The 14,995-nt window shown below is 38.5% G+C and overlaps 1 protein-coding gene across 6 annotated transcripts in view; it reads right to left on the reverse strand.

Moving 5' to 3' along the window:
- PLCE1 (phospholipase C epsilon 1) overlaps nucleotides 1–14,995 on the reverse strand; it is a 319,414-nt gene that overhangs the window by 280,322 nt on the left and 24,097 nt on the right. The gene's annotated exons all lie outside the window — the stretch shown is intronic.

Consider the following 14,995-nt stretch of genomic DNA (forward strand, 5'->3'; position numbering starts at 1 on the left):
GAGAAAAAGGGATAATGTCAAACACTGTGGCACTAAACAGATTTTCAAAAATGAACTCATAATTCTAAGCTAAAGCAAAATATGAATCCATTTTGAGTAAGGAGTTTTGCAATCAGAAGTTGGTTTCATTTTTCTGATTCAATATTTCAGAACTTCTGTTTCCAGCCAGAATGGAGTAACAGAGACCAGATTTATATCCTTCCTTAAACAACTGAAAAAATGTCAGAAAAAAATAATGAAATAATGGTTTTCAGATACTGAACAACAGGCAACATAGGACAATGATCCCTGAAAGAAGAAAAAAACAAATAAGGTGAGCTCTATAAATGCCCTAGCTTACAGCTTGAGAGTTTTTAGGCTACCGGGGAAGGAGGTGGGACCCAGATGAAACCCAACAGTGTGTCTAATTTAAAGAGAAGTAGTGGAGAATTCAACGAGGCCAAGGAAGTTAGAGAAAGAAGACACATGAAGTAGAGAGGAGCAAAGATAAGGATGATAGCAGGCTTCTCATAGAAACAATGCAAGCCAGAAGACAGTGGAGTAAACCTTTAAAGTACTGGGGGGGGGGGCGGGGAAATATATATATATATATATACTGCCTACTTAGACTTCTATACTCAGCAAAAATCTTTTGAAAACAAAAATGAAATAAGGACTTTTTAGACATAAAACGCTGGAAGAATTCATCACTTGCAAACTTACATATAAGAAATGGTAAAAGAAGTCCTTTAGGCAGAAGGAAAATGATACCTGATAGAAATTTGAATCTATAAAAAGAAATAAAGATTATGAAAAATGTTAAATATGTGGATAAATACAATTTTTTCTTACTTTTTAAATAACTTAAGATAACTGACCATTTAAAGCAAAAATAATAACAATGTATTGTGGAGTTACTAAAAATGCAGAAGTGAAATATATGACAATAATAGCACAAAGGTCAAGAGAGAGGAAATGGAAATATATTGTAATAAGATTATTTTCTACATGAATCGGGATAACATTACTTAAAGTCAGGTTGTCATAAGCTAAAGATGTATACTATAAGCCCCAGTGCAACCACTTTAACAAAAAAAAATAGGAAGTAAGTAAAGATATTAGAATCTTAAAATTTTTTTCAAATAATAAAAAAGAAGGCAGAAAAAAGGAAAAGGTGAACAAAGAACAGATGCAACAAATGGGAGACAAATGATAGATTTAAACCTTTCAAAGAGCATCTTTGGGCAGTGTTTCTAATTTTTTCCCATAAAGTATATACATTTTTAACTCCCTCTGTTTCATTTGAATAAATTATTCAGTTGAATGTCAATTGACATAAACATTTTCAATTTGTGAAAGACATTATTTAAAAAAATAATTTAGCCTATTTTATTCTCCAAATTATTGAACGCTGCTCTCTGTTGGGAACTGTGTAATGGGCTAGAAAGCCAGGATCTGCTTGCAAGTCTGTTAAGGAGAGAGAATTGAACAGATTTCAGTCCAATGTGGCAAGTGCAATTATAAAGGATATGCAAGGCACTCTGGGCCCATAGGGTGCCCATCACAAGTATACTGTTCCTTTATAGGTAAAGCTGTTCTTCCCAAGGCAACTGATGAGCATTCAGGCTCTGCTGTCAACACCAGATTCGCCCTGTCTTTGCTCTTTGCCACTCAGATGTCCCTCTTCTCCTTGCTTCCTCCTTTTCCTCTCTTCCCTTCTTCTCTTACATATATGTCCCCTCAAGCAAGGACAGTCACAAACTCTCACCTGCTCTCAGCACATGCAGGTCTTCACAACTACCTTGAAGAATCAGAGGACATCCTATCAATCATATACATCACAGGAAACAAACCAGCCCACCCAGAGCAGCAACGTCCTGGTACAACATCCTAACCCTTTCCACCTTTTGTGTCTTCCTTCCAACTTGGTTTCTTTTTTATTTTCTTCGGAAAATGCCTCTCTTATTTTTGTAGATATATGCTCAGTATAAAACAATTCAAACAATGCAGAAAAACACACACACAATTTTTTTTACCTTAACACAAATTCCACCACCCGGAGATAACCATGATTAATACTACGAGGAACCTCCTTCCAGAATGCTCCCTATGTATTAACATACAGAGATATAAGTATATAATTACACACATACCAGATCACACTGTACATGTTGTTTTATACCTGCTTTTAAAAATTCAAAACGTGAACAACTTTTCATGTCAGGAACTATACTGAATACTTTAATGGCTTACGGCACCAGCTTTCAATATCTTTGCTCCATTTTTTAGAGGAATGTAATTTTTCAAGCCAAAGCCTTCAGATTGACAGTTCATCTGTCCTTTCTAACCCATGAGGAAGGTAATTCAAGGTAGGTGCTGCTTAAGTCCTGTTCTAAGCATTTTCTAATTCTTATCTCATGTAATTCTCACTCAACTCTACCAGATAGTGTGATGGTTTTAAAATACGTCCACAAATTCTGTGATACTCCTCCTTTCAAAAGGTGGAGACTGATTCCCCTTTCCTTGAATGTGGGCTGTACTTAGTGACGTCCTTCTAACACAGACAATATCATGGAAGCAACAGTGTATGACTTCTGAGAATAGCTCATAAAAGTCATCGGAGTTTCTTCCTGGCTCTTCCTCTCTTGCTTTCTCTGGGGGAAATCAGCTACCATGTCATAAGGAGAGTTCCCTGTGGCAAGAACTGAAGCCTCCTGCCGACGGCTACTGGAGTGAGCCATCTTGGAAAGTGATCCTCTAACCTCAGTCAAGGCTCCACATGAAGGCAGCCCCAGTCGACTTCTTGACTGTGACCTCACCAGTGATCCAGAGCCAGAAGCACTCACCTGAGCCCTTTCCAAATTCCTGACCCACAGAAACTGTGAGATAATAACTGTTTATTGTTTTGAGGCATTAAGTTTTGGGGCTAATTTGTTGCACAGCAATAAGTAACTAATATAGATGAGTTCCATCATTATCCACGTTTGAGAGATGAAAAACCCAAGCAGAGAAAAGCTAAGTCACTTGCCAAAGATCACACAGCTGGAAAATGGTGAAGTCAGGATTCAAATCCAAGAAGCCTGACTCTAGAACCTATGCTCTTCTCCATAGTTATGCTGCTTTCTTTGCTATCTAGTCTAAAACCCCACAGGTTTGAATTTCTGATGTCCCCTGGCTGCAGAGATCGATGGCTCCTGGGAGGATCCTCTTTTATTTGCATTTGTCTCTGGAAGAGGCTGAGGTTTCTGTTTTGCCTCCAGGTGTAACCAGGACGGAGCAACATCCCAGGAAAATGACTCCCTGGAGCTCTGACTTGGCTCCATCTCACGTCGTTCCTTTATTGGACAAATATTTATTGAGGACAAAATTAAGTGAGGCAAGGATGTGCCCTTGATTTCCTTACAAGCTAGTGCATCATCGGTTAAGATACAGAGCAAATAAGGTGATGATCTGGGATAACGCAGAGGAAGAGCATCTAAATCAGATGGTGGGCACAAGGTGGGAGTGACTGCAGGAAGTATTTCCTGGAAAAGATGATGACGGAGCTGAGGTATGAAAGACAGTAAGGAGTTAGCTAGAAAAGAGGTGTACGGACTTTTACGAGAAGAGCAATTGTGGACTCTCCTAGAGAGGAACAGTAAGACACTGGCGCCTGGCAATTCCGGCAAATGTTTTAACCACTCTGCGGTTTGATTTCCTCTCCTGTAAAATTGAAATAAAATCACCTACTCCATAAAACTGTGAAGGAAATGTTCTGAAAACCAAAAGTTCAGTGCAAATGTTTGTTATTCTATGCCTTGTAAATGTCTTGATGAGAGAAGATGACCAGAGTTTAGCAACTCGGTTGTATTTGTGACATGGGGTTGAATTACTTTTGCCAGATTCACACACTCCACTCCTCAGGTCCGGTCAAATTTGAATTTCTATTCTATACCTGGGATTGACTCCCTGAATCTCAGCTGCATGACCACAGCTGGTTATATGATCAATCTCGAACTGCCCTTACCACGTCTATAACATTGGAATGAAACACACATGTTGCAAATATCAGCAGTGCCTGGCCCATCAGTAAATGTTAATTTTCTACCTATCTCCTCGAGGTTGTCTTTGAGGGAAGTTCGGTTTGGTTAGAGATATAGTTAGCATTAGACCGTTAACTGAAGAAAAGCTGAAGCCCGAATGAAGGTCAGAGTCTAACAGATTTGAAAAAGAAAAGGATGGAAAAAAGGATTTTTCGTTTCTTAATGTGCACAGGTTTGTGGGGAAGACTGGAGAAGGGCCAGCCTGGGAGAGGTCAAACAATATGTGAGTTAAGAATATGGCAGAACAAGAGAAGACTTGCCAAGGTAGCATTTCCAAGCTAGAGATGAATTGGGATAGATAATGTGTCAAGGGAAATGATTGGCCAGGAAGTAAAGTTATGGAGACGCAGGGGGTGCTAGAAATCCTAGCCAATCCTAGCTAGAAATCCTAGCCAAATCTTGTAGTAAGACAAGAAAAAGAAATGAAAGGTATAAGAAGAATCAGGAGTGTCACAGAGTAAGTTTTCAGCTTCAGAGTAGGGGAATATCAGTCATAAATAACCTTGTTGATAAGTTTCCATGGGCTAAATCAGGGGGCTAGCAAACTACTGCACCAGGCCAAAATCTGGCCTGCTATCTGTTTTTGTAAATAAAATTTTATAGGAACACAGTCATGGCCATTCATTTATATAATGTCCATGGCTACTTTCACATTACAGTGGTACAGTTGAGAAATTGTGACAGAGACCATGTGACCTGCAAAGCCAGAAATATTTACCATCTAGCCCTTTACAGAATAAGTTTGCCAAACTACACACTAAATAAATGAGTTAACAAAATGCCTGTTTAGAGCCAGAAAACTAAGCGTGAGGCTTATTAGCCATTTTCATATATTTGAAGAACTGAGATGAGGAAAAAGGCTTGTTTCATAGTTTCAAAAGGTAAGATCAGGGCCAAAACAAATGAATTATTGGGGAGGCATGCTTTGGCTTAGTTTGATAAATAATTCCCTAACTTTTAGAGCTGTTCCACAAAGGACAGGCTATCTTGGACAGCAGTCTTCTCCTCATTGTTGATAGAAAGATTTAAACAGGAGAGGTATGATGTTCAGCTTAGTAGGTATTCAATGTCTGTTGAACAAATAATAGAGTGGATGAATGACTGCCTATAATGTTTAATTATAAAAACAATGGCTAATACTTATTGAGCATGTATTGTATGTCAGGCATGTTCTAAGCACAGTGTTCATATTATCTCATTTCATCTTCATCTTTTATCTCATAAAATTATCAGTAGGGTGACAGAGACTTGTTAATTGTCCCCCCAAATCTGTTCTCATTTTCCTCAATAATAGAACTTCTGAATTTTAGTGAAGCATATGGCCATCCCTTTATTAGCCTCCCCTACAGCTAGATGTAGTAATACAAATAAGTTAGTGCTAATTAGATATAAGCAGAATGGTTTGCTACTTATGGACAGTGTCCTTGAAGGGAGAGAGTGTGCCCTTCTCTTCCTCCTCTTTCTCCCTTCTGCTGGCTGCAGGGAAGGCATGATGGCTGGAGCTAAAGCAGCCATATCAGACTGTGAGGTAAACATGAGAATAGATGCCTTGCATAGCAAAGAAACAAGATAGAAGCCACTGTGCCTGTTTCCTAGATTTGGAAGAGAGAAAAATAAAATGCTATCTTCTTTAAGCTACTACTATTATAGGTTTTCTGTCACAGGCATCCAGATCTGTTCCTAACTAATAAAGGTGAGTACTACTGTCGTCCCCATTTTATGAATGAGGCTCAGAGTATTTGAGTGACTTATCTAAGAGTACAGAGGAGTGTAACAAGGAAGCTACATAGAAAATTCCTGCATTGGAAGGAAAGTTATTAGTCCCTAATTCCTACTACATTTCCAATTTTATGCTCTTAAACCAGATGGAATGCCTTGTGTCATAAAAAATAGTAAAATTAGAAAAATATTAAATACAAGCATATTGTCTTTTCTAACTGTAGGTGTTGGAAGGAGGTGGAACATAACAACAACAACAAAAACTAATGTACTAGACAATTGTCAATTACTTACTAAGCACCTGTTATATTCCACAGGGTTCAGAAAGCAAGATGGCCGAACCAGGGGATCAGTAAGGCTCTGATGGAGGGAGATTTGAGCTGGAACTTTACAAAGAGGTAGCAATTATTTTTATCCATATTTGGGTAGAATGAGCGTTGTAAAGAAAGTTGAAGAAAATACAATGCATAACCGTGAATTCATCTGAAGCTCGTAGGAGAACATTTCAACTAATCAAAGAAACTGAAAATTGCTCAGTAATTTCACCGTCATGGAAGAGAAATACTAGGGTAACCATCAAAGTTGGTAACAGAATAGTTCTATTTGCATCTTAACTTACAGGATTTTATAGAGTCCCTTTGAGTATCATGTGTATGACAGACAAACAGCCATGCCACAGTTATTTACTTATGCATGCTCTCCTCCAAAGTCCACTCAGCAAAGAGATTAAAGAAAATATTATGTCGCACAACCCTTTCCTCCCTTTCTCCCAACCACAGGCACATGGAGTGCACAGTTGTAGGTGTATGTACACACCCACACCCAAACTCTGCATGATATGAGTCAGTCTTCACTCTTTCTTCTCCACTGAATGTCTGCTGTTCCAGCCTCTCCTGACCTCCTTTCTCTGAACTATGATGACAGAAATTCCATATGTCACATAGAAACAAAGATTTTAAAACACTCCCAAAAGGCACTGGTGTACCCATCTAGATCATTTTCCAAGACCCCAACGACTTAACCCTTTGTGACTTCTACTCTCTTTATTAGAAAAGTTTCAGAGTTTGATGCTAGACTTATGACCCAGAAAACTCAGAGAGACCTTAATCTTTCTACTCTGTGTACACTGGATATCAGGAGTTGATTGATAGGTAGATGAGAAAGTTACACAAATAAATATTTTTGAATGAATACATTGATAGGTCTGCCGATACAATAACATGGAGGATCACAAAAAAAGTTTGTCTATACAGGTTAATTCTCAATTGTAAAACTCCCAAGGAAAGGAAATCCTCACTGTAAACACAGTCTCCAGTCAGCTTGCAAATTGCCCCTTCTCTCCCTATTGCTCTCCCAGAAATACGGGGATACAGACATTAGGAGAATGTAACTTTAAGCCAAGAGCGGAGGCAAATAGGATTATGGTGTTGACACTCACAGGACGCATGCAAATAAAGATTCATGTTTTTGATGAGATGATGAGAAGAGGGAAAAGTGGGCAGTAGAAGATGGTATTTGACCCTCCATGATTTAGTCCCAATCGATTTTTTCCAGTTTCATCTCTGACCAATACCCTCAAGGAAAAGATATCCTGTCACACTGGTCTTTTTGCCCTTTATTGAACCAGCCTAGCACTTAATGCCTCTTGCATTTCCCTTACTACTGTCTTCTAACTTAACTAAGACTCCATCACCCAGCTTAAACAGCATCTCCTCTCTATAGCCCTCTCTGATGCTCACTTGTCAGCATTAATTGCTCTCATCTGTGTTTCCCATAGTTCTTCCCACATCTCACTATAGCATGTCACGGCACACTATATTGTAGTTATTGATAATGTAGGACCCCTGCGTGGATTGAGAGCTTCTGAAAAACAAAGACCTTGCATCTTCAAACTTAAGGATTTTTATAGAGACCCTGCACCCCACATTCCTGGCTTATACCTAGGCATATACTTGGTCTCAAAAGGCATTTGACTCTCTCCTTCCTTTCCACGGCTATTTGAGCCCAATCCTTGCCCCTTAGAACCCATTAGAACTTAAGAGCTTCCAGTCTCCCAAATTCTAACCTCCTCCTCTTTCAATCCATCCCATACAATTTTTAGAAAAATCTTCCCCAAACACTATTCTCATCCTTTCATCCACATCAGTTGAGAAGGAACAGAGCGTCACATTATTTAGTGTGGTAAATCCAAACCTTACCCCAATCCTCAAGATTATCATCAATCTGGGACTTCCCTGGTGGTGCAGTGGTTAAGAATCCGCCTGCCAATGCAGGGGACACGGGTTCAATCCCAGGTTCAGGAAGATCCCACATGCCACGGAACAACTAAGCCCGCGAGCCACAACTACTGAGCCCACGTGCTGCAACTACTGAAGCCTGCACACCTAGAGCCCGCGCACAGCAACGAAGAGTAACCCCCACTCTCCGCAACTAGAGAAAGCCCACGCACAGCAACAAAGTCCAATGCAGCCAAAAATAAATTTAAAAAATTAAAAAAAAAAAAAAAAAGACTATCATCAATCTGCAAGGGTTTTGTTTTGGATTGGTTTTAATCAATATATCAATTTGGAGAAAGATAACATCCTAACCATACTGAGGCTTCTAATCCATAAACATGATGTAGCTAACTCGTACTCGTGCTTCTCTCTCCACATATATATGAATATATGTAGGTATATGTATACACACATCTCTGTATATATATACATATCTTCTCTTTTTTGCTGTTTCATAACTATTTTATTGTGACTTAAAAGCTTTGCCCAAAACAATATCTGATTTCCTCAGAGATAATATTTAAGTTGAAATACCTTTGTATTAAAACTAGATTAGATGTCATAGACATCTAACAGTATTTTAAAAATAAAATACTGGGAGCAAGATGTGCCTTAGAATTAAATTGGTTTTATTGTTTTTAGGTAGAATAATGCCTGCATGTTTACTGTTTTTATGAATGTGACATATTGTGTGATAGCTAGGCCTAGCAGCTGTCTCATGGTGAGTGATACTTATATAAGAGCAACCTAAAAAAAGAAAACTCTGTAGATACTGGGGGAAAGAGGGACTCTTCTTGACTATTTTCTGCATGTCATAGATAGAAGAGCTGCTGCAGGGCCAGGCTGCTTTCACAGTGTGTGTGTCACTTGCAGAACGTCACACAGCTGAACTGTGTGTGCTCGCAGGAGGCAGAGGACAGCAGGTGTGTAAAGTAGCCATGCTGTGTAGAAGCAGGGCCAACCACAAAGCCCGCTGGAGTCTCAGGGAAGAGCAAGCCATGCGTGGCATTGTTGTCTGAATGTGAACTCTTAATAGATTATTAACATAAAGTATTTTCTTATAATCCTCAAGAATTTTTGGCTCATCTGGAACCTTTCGTGAAGGTGGTGGAGGGCTACCAAGGCAGCTAGATCTGAGAAGCCACAATCCTGGAGAGCAGGGAAGCCCAGAGAAGAAAGTCTGACATTTGCTTCCACCTTGTCCTACAATTAATTTGCTGCTTTGAAAATGATGGTTGACTCTCTACAAAACAGAAACAGACTCACATAGGGAACAGACGTGTGGCTGCCAAAGGGGAGGGGGGATGGGGAAGCGATGGACTGGGAGTTTGGGGTTAGTAGATGCCAACTATTACATATAGAATGGATAAACAAGGTCCTACTGTATAGCACAGAGAACTATATTCAATATCTTGGGATAAACCATAATGGAAAAGAACATAAAAAAGAATGTATATATGTGTATAACTGAGTCACTCTGTTGTACATCAGAAATTAACACAACATTGTAAATCAACTATACTTCAATAAAAAAATAAGTTAAAAAAATAACTAAAATGGAAAGTGATGGTTGAGAGGCTCAGACATAGATTACACAGATTAATATTTTGTATTCATCTATATAGAGGTCTTGCACGTCTTTTGTTAAATTTGTTCCTATGTCGGTGCTGCTATTGTAAATGGAATTATTTTACATTTCATTTTCTAGTTGTTTGCTGCTAGAATGCAGAAATACAATTGATTATTGTGTGTAGACATTATAACTTATACCCTTGCTAAGGTCACTTATTACTTCTAGCAGATAATTTGTAGGTGACTTAGAATTTTCTGCACGGACATCCATGTCATCTTCAAATAAAGAGTTTTGCTTCTTTCTTTCTAAAATGTATACATTTTGTTTCTTTTCTTCCTTTTCTGCACTTGCTAGGATCTCCAATTTTGATGCTAATATAAGTATAAAGAGTGCATATCCTTGCCATGTTCTCAGTCTTAAAGAGTATTCTATACATGATTACTTAATAGGATGTGAGGTGTAGGTGTCTCATAAATGCCCTTTGTTAAACTGAGCATGTTTCTTTGTATTCCTAGTTTGCTGGAATTTTTTATCACAAATGAGTTTTGCCCAATGCTTTTTCTGCATTTATTGAGATAACTGTATAATTTTTCTCCTCTAATAAGTTAACATGGTATAGGAATGTAAGAGATTTCTGTGCATTAATTTTGTATCCTGCTACTTTACCAAATTCATTGATTAGCTCTAGTAGTTTTCTGGTAGCATCTTTAGGATTCTCTATGTAGAGTATCATGTCATCTGCAAAGTGACAGTTTTACTTCTTTTCCAATTTGGATTCCTTTTCTTTCTTTTTCTTCCCTGATTGCTGTGGCTAAAACTTCCAAAACTATGTTGAATAACAGTGGTGAGAGTAGGCAACCTTGTCTTCTTCCTGATCTTAGAGGAAATGGTTTCAGTTTTTCACCATTAAGAACGATGTTGGCTGTGGGTTTGTCATATATGGCTTTTATTATGTTGAGGTAGTTCCCTCTGTGCCCACTTCCTGGAAAGTTTTTATCATAAGTTGTTGTTGAATTTTGTCGAAAGCTTTTTCTGCATCTGTTGAGATTATCATACGGTTTTTATCCTTCAGTTTGTTAATGTGGTGTATCACATGGATTGATTTGCATATATTGAAGAATCCTTGCATTCCTGGGATAAACCCCACTTTAAAGGATGCTCAACATCACTAATCATTAGAGAAATGCAAATCAAAACCACAATGAGGTATCACCTCTCACCAGTCAGAATGGCCATCATCAAAAAATCTACAAACAATCAATGCCAGAGAACGTGTGGAGAAAAGGGAACCCCCTTGCACTGTTGGTGGGAACGTAAATTGATACAGCCACTATGGAGAACAGTATGGAGGTTCCTTAAAAAGTGAGAGAGTAGCATTGACATATATACATTACCAAATGTAAAATAGATAGCCAGTGGGAAGCAGCTGCATAGCACAGGGACATCAGCTCGGTGCTTTGTGACCACCTAGAGGGGTGGGATAGGGAGGGTGGGAGGGAGGCACAAGAGGGAGGGGATATGGGGATATATGTATACATATAGCTGATTCACTTTGTTATACAGCAGAAACTTGTACAGCAATTGTAATTATATAAACATTGTAAAGCAATTATACTCCAATAAAGATGTAAAAAAAAAAGTTAACATGGTAAACTATACTAATTGATTTTCAAGTATTGAAAGAATTTTGCAAATTCATGGAAAATTCAAAAAACCTAGAGTAACCAAAATAATTTTTAAGGGGAGAACAAATTGGAGGACTTACACAACCTATTTTCAAGACTTCTACAAAGCTACAGTAAACTTGATGGTGTGCTATCAGCATAAGGATAGAAATATAGGTCAATGGAATAGAATAGAGTCTAGAAATAGAACAACACATTTAGTCAATTGGCTTTTCAACAAAGGTGCAAAGGTAATTCAATGCGGAAAGGACAGTCATTAAATGGCCCTGGATCCAAATAGAAAAACAGTGAACATCAACCCCTACATCACAATACACAACAATTAATTCAGAATGATTTACTGTGCTAAACATAAAATCTAAAACTATAAAACTTCTAGAAGAAAACAGGAGAAATCTTCATGACCTTGGGATACGGAAACATTTCTTAGAACACGAAAAGCACTAACCATAAAAGGGAAAAAAATGGTAAAATGGACTTAATCAAAATTTAAAACTTCCACTCTTCAAAAAAAAAATACCATTAAGAAACAGAAAGGCAAGTCACAGATTGGGAGAAAATAGTCACAATATATATATATGAAAAGTTCTTGTATCCAGAATATACATTAAAAACTCTTATAACTCAGTAATAACCAGATAAGCCAATTTTTTAAAATGGGCAAAAGACTTGAACAGACACTCCACCAGATAATATAACGGGAACAGCCTATTAACAAATTGTGACAGATCAGCAAAATTTCTGTATGGAAAAAAAAGTGAACCTCAATCCCTTCTTCATACCATACACAAAAGTTAACTCAAAATGGATGACAGTCCTAAATATAAATGCTAAAATTATAAACTTTCTAAAAGAAAGCATAGGAGAAAATCTTTATAACCACTGGAATAAGCAGAAATTTCTTAGACTGAACACAAAAGTACAACCACAAAAGAAAAACAATTGATAATGTGAGCTGTATCACAATTAAAAATATCTGCTCTTCAAAAGGCAAGCCATAATATGGTAGAAAATATTTGTAATATAAATATCTAACAAGAGCTCTGCATCCAGAATACATAAAGATCTCCTACAACTCAATAATAAAAAGACAAGACAGGGGCTTCCCTGGTGGCACAGTGGTTGAGAGTCTGCCTGCCAATGCAGGGGACACGGGTTCGAGCCCTGGTCTGGGAAGATCCCACATGCCGCGGAGCAACTAGGCCCGTGAGCCACAGTTGCTGAGCCTGCGTGTCTGGAGCCTGTGCTCCGCGACAGGACAGGCCGCGATGGTGAGAGGCCCGCGCACCGTGATGAAGAGTGGCCCCCGCTTGCCACAACTAGAGAAAGCCCTTGCACAGAAACGAAGACCCAACACAGCCATAAATAAATAAAAATAAATTAAAAAAAAAAAAAGACAAGACAAGACAATCTTTAAAAACGGGCAAAGATTTGAATAATCTCTTTTCAAAAGAAGAAATACAAGCACATGAAAAGATGTTCAACATCATCAGTCATCAGGGAAATACCAATTAAACTCTCAATGAGATAGCACTTTACGCCCACTAGGACGGCTGAAATTAAACAAATTGACCATACCAAAGTTGGTAAGAATGTGGAACAACTGGAATATTGTGGTGGGAATATAAAATGGTACAGCCATTTTGGAAAACGATTTGGCATTTTCTTATAAAGTTAAATATTCATTTACCATATGATTTCCAAATTCCACTCATAGAAGAAAAATAAAAGCATGCATTCACAAACAGACTTGTATGCAAATGTTTATAGCAGCTTTATTCATAATAGCCTCAAACCGGGAACAACCCAAAAGTCTATTAACAGATAAACAACCTGAGATCTATTCATAGAATAGAATACTGCTCAGCAACTTAAAAAAATGATCTTCTGATGTTGTAACAAACATAATCTCAAGATTTTGAGATTCAAAACATAAATCTCAAAAATATTAGGTTGTATGAAAGAAGCCAGACACTGACTGATTCCATTTATTTGAAGTTCTAGACCAATGCTGTCCAATATAGTAGCCACTAGCCACATGTGGCTATTTAAGTGTAAGTAAAAAATTAATTTAAATTAAGTGGAATTAAAAATTCAGTTTCTCAGCTGCCACATTTCAAGTGCCACATTTCAATAGTCATATGTGACTGGTGGCAACTGTACAGGACAGCACAGATATAGAGAATATTTCCATCCTGCATAAACTTCGGTAGGACAGTGCTGTTAGAAAACATGCAAAATTATGGTATTCAGGAGAATCAGATGAGTGGTCACTGGGGGTTGGTGGCAGGGTGGGAAGGAGTGGAAAGACTATAAAATGGCACAAAGGCACTGTCTGAGGATGGTGGAAATGCTCTATATCTTGATTGGGGTGGTAGCTACCCAGGTATATACTCATTCAACAGTATACATTACCCCACATCAGCTTTTCAAGTGGACCACAGGGCTCATTTCATTCCCACTTCGACTCTCAGCCAGGCACCTCTGAGCACTGAACAGCTTGTTCAACTGTACAATGTGATGCTGAGAGAGCACCAGGATAGTGGAAACATTCAATCTGAGTTTGTCTCCATTTGACCTTGCTGAGGCTTAGTTTCTATATCTGTAAAAAGGGCGGTGGGGCGGGGGAGTAAAAGTTTCTCATGTAATACTCACAATAATCCTATGAAGTAGAAATCCCTCAAAAAATAGTACCTTTTATTCTTATCATTATAAAAACTTCTCCAGAGTCTTCACATATAACTTCCTGATGTAGGACCATGTCTATTTTCCTGTAAACCACCTCTGAGGACTATAATAATAGAGGCTCAATAAATATTTGCTCACTTACTGCTTTGTGTAGAATATTATTTGTATGTTAGCATCAGATGATTTTCCTTAACTCAGCCAGTGCATGCGGCTAAATGATTCTTTAAGTTGTACAAGTTTACTGGGTGCTTAGCACACGTGCAAGGTAGTACATGACTTCACAGAAAGAGAAAGGCACAGCCAATGCCTTTGTTATTATAGAGCTACAAGGAAAAAACTTAGGATATGAGCTATTATCATGAAATACTGAATAGTACAGTCCAGCCAGTTAAAAAGTGGGGGGATCACTCAACAATGTGTACTAATTGTGCACCAGATAAAAAATGAAGATACAGATGGCAGAATTCAGAATGAACTCAAGTCACAAGTGAAGAATTCCTAGAAAATGTCAGTCTTTAAAAGAGGACTCTGCCCTGGGAAGCGAGGCCAGGGAGAAAACGGAGGAGAGAGGGAGAAGGAGTCTTGTCTTGGAGATGGGATGGAAAGTCATGGGTTGGCTGGCACATGGAGGCTACTGTGCCCTTGGCTAAGCCTAACTGCAGCAGAAGCAGTAGAACCATCCTGGACAATTCATCCTGGGGTTGGAAGTTCTCATACCAGGTCAAGGCAGCACATTTTTGGAAGCCGTGCAATGAAGAGGAAGAGGAGAGTGGGAAGAACCCGGAGCCACTTCCCTGAAGGCCTTGCTTTACCCAACTGATGCATCAAAAATATAATGGGCTTCCCCAAGCAGCCAACTGCCACCATTTAGCCGGGGTACCTAGAGCTCATGTTACAAGCAATTTTTAATTAACTGATAGTTAGGCAACATCAACACACCCATTCGCTAAATGTTTTTTTCAAACTGGTATTCTACAAGTCATTCCTCAATTA

This window comes from Balaenoptera acutorostrata, chromosome 16, assembly GCF_949987535.1.
Source record: "Balaenoptera acutorostrata chromosome 16, mBalAcu1.1, whole genome shotgun sequence".
NCBI lineage: Eukaryota > Metazoa > Chordata > Mammalia > Artiodactyla > Balaenopteridae > Balaenoptera > Balaenoptera acutorostrata.